A 2,649-nucleotide genomic window follows, 5' to 3' on the forward strand; every position below is an offset into this window, starting at 1 on the left:
TGTTGATAAAAAGGAGAATCCTAATGAGGAACCATCAGCTGATGAGTTGATGAACCATCCAAGTAAAACTGGAAGTTCATCTAAGTCAGAATCGATGGAACCTCAGACAGATCATTCTGTAGCATCAACCTCTAAACCCACTCATCCCACAAACATTCATGCTAATTTTAACTTCGAGAAATCAGCAAGAGACTTTCTTGATTCTGAATCTGAAGAAGAAATAATATGTGAATCATCAGAAATCATTAAGGATAAAAAGCCTAAAAACTTCAAATCCTCAATGGAAACTGTTATTCCATCATTGATGAAATCTTCGGACAAAGGAAAGGGAAAGCTGAGAAATAACAAATCTACCAAAGATAACTCACAAGGTCCTAGTACATCCTTCAAGTTCATCAAGTTTACTCGTGAGCAAAAACAGAAGTGGCCTGCCTCTGAGAAAACTAACCACCACTTTTCCTCTCATTCATCTGAAGAAAATCAAACATTCCTCATGAGAAAAGTAAAGCCAAAGACCTCATCAAATAAAACATCTGAACTAGATAGGAAGTTTGTAAAAACAACCGAAGCTAGGACAAGATTTACATCTCCTGCATTTACTTCCTCGTTTCCATCAAAAAAAAAGAACGTTAGACATACATATCCAAAGCATCATAACTGTCAATGTTTAACTCTTTTTCAAAACCTGAGGAATCACATGTTGACACATCACTGCCCATTCTCCAAACAAATTTATTGATACAAAGTTAAAACCAATGAAAACGTGAAGAAGCCCAAACCCAAGGGCAAGGGAAATACTAATAAACCTAAGCCTGCAAAGGCTAAGTGAAATGAAAAGAGAGTGGTACCTCCTACTAACAAACGTGGACCCATAAAGAAATGGGTACCTAAATCCCCTTAATTTGTCTTGCAGGACCAACATGTGCAACCATGGTACATGGATTCAGGTTGCTTCAGGCACATGACTGGTGATAAAAGTCAGCTATCCTTCTTCATCGAAAAATTTGGAGGCTCTGTGACTTTTGGAGACAACAACAAGGGTACAATCAAGGGATATGATACTCTCATCAAATGCAACATCTCCATCAGCAAAGTGGCTTATGTTGAAGGTTTGAAGCACAACTTACTAAGCATAAGCCAGTTCTATGACAAGGGTTTTGAAGTCAGGTTCCGCAAAGGTTTCTGTATCATAGAAACAAAGCCTGGTCAAACAATCATCAAGGCAAAAAGAGAAGGAAATCTCTATCTTCTAGATTATGAATCCCCTATGGGACAAGACACCCTTTGTCTTGTGTCTCATAAGAGCGATAAAAATTGGCTATGGCATCAAAGTTCTCACATCTCAACTTTGATGCACTACGAAAACTAGCCACACAAAAGTTGGTCAAGGGAATTTCGGATCTCAAATTCGAAAAGGATCATCTTTGCTCAGCCTGTGAGATGGGAAAGCTAAGACGAGCCTCATATAAAACCAAGTTAGAAACCTCCTGCACCACCCCTTGGACATGGTACATATAGACCTCTGTGGGCCTATATCAACTCAAAGTCTCTCTAGAAAGAAGTACATGTTAGTATTGGTTGATGAATACTCCATATATACCTGGATTGAATTTGTAAAGAAGAAATCAGATGTTCCAGACCTACTTATTGGAGTGATGAAAAGGCTCCAAGTCCTTCTATAATGAAAACTAAGAAAGGTTAGAAGTGACAATGAAACTGAATTCAAAAATGCCAGAATCGATGAATACCTCATCAGTGAAGGCACTTTAGAAAACTTTTCAGCAGCTAGAACTCCACAACAGAATGGAGTGGTGGAGCGAAGGAACAGAACCCTCGTGGAAGCAGCAAGGACCATGCTTGCTTCATCGGAGTTACCCATCGCATTCTGGGCTGAAGCTATTTCCACATCATGCTTCACCCATAGTCAATCAATCATAAACAAGAGGCACCAGAAGACACCTTATGAGCTCATCAACCAMAGAAGACCAAATGTCAAATATTTTCATGTCTTTGTGTGCAAATGCTTTGTACTCAAGGATAGAGAATATGTTGATCCCTGATCTCTCAAATAACAATAATAATTTAGTTATGAATAACCAAATTATACTGTTTTAATAAAGAAAGTAAATAAAACTCAAAAATAGATTATGAATAAGAAAGAACAGTTTTGAGTTTCAAAGGTTTTACTGAATAATAAACCGTGAATACAGAGTAAAAACCTTATGCACGTATATGCGTGTATGTGTGCATGTGTTTATGCGTGCTTTTAAATAATAGACCTAGTCGTCTATTTATACTAGTTAGCTAAAGTTAAGATAACTAACTATTGCTATTTTCTAGCAAATAGTCTAGCTAATAGATAAAGTTTATCTTTTACATGGATAAGCATTATAAACAAGATAAACTATAATTCCAGCTGTTGATTAGTCATCACYAGCTGTCATTATTGAATAGGTGATTTCGTCCTTATCTTCAAGTCTTCAATGTATGCTTGGATGAATACTTAGAAATTCTTCTAAGTGTTGAACTGCTCCATTGTATCGATGAACACTTTCCATTGATTCGTCCATCGATCCGCTGGATGTACTTGATCCATCGGTCCGCTGGATATACTTTCCATCGAAGCTCTGGATAGTCTGTCCATCGGTC

The sequence above is a fragment of the Cynara cardunculus genome, unplaced genomic scaffold (assembly GCF_001531365.2).
Source record: "Cynara cardunculus var. scolymus isolate 2C unplaced genomic scaffold, CcrdV1 Un_Scaffold_1328, whole genome shotgun sequence".
Lineage (NCBI taxonomy): Eukaryota > Viridiplantae > Streptophyta > Magnoliopsida > Asterales > Asteraceae > Cynara > Cynara cardunculus.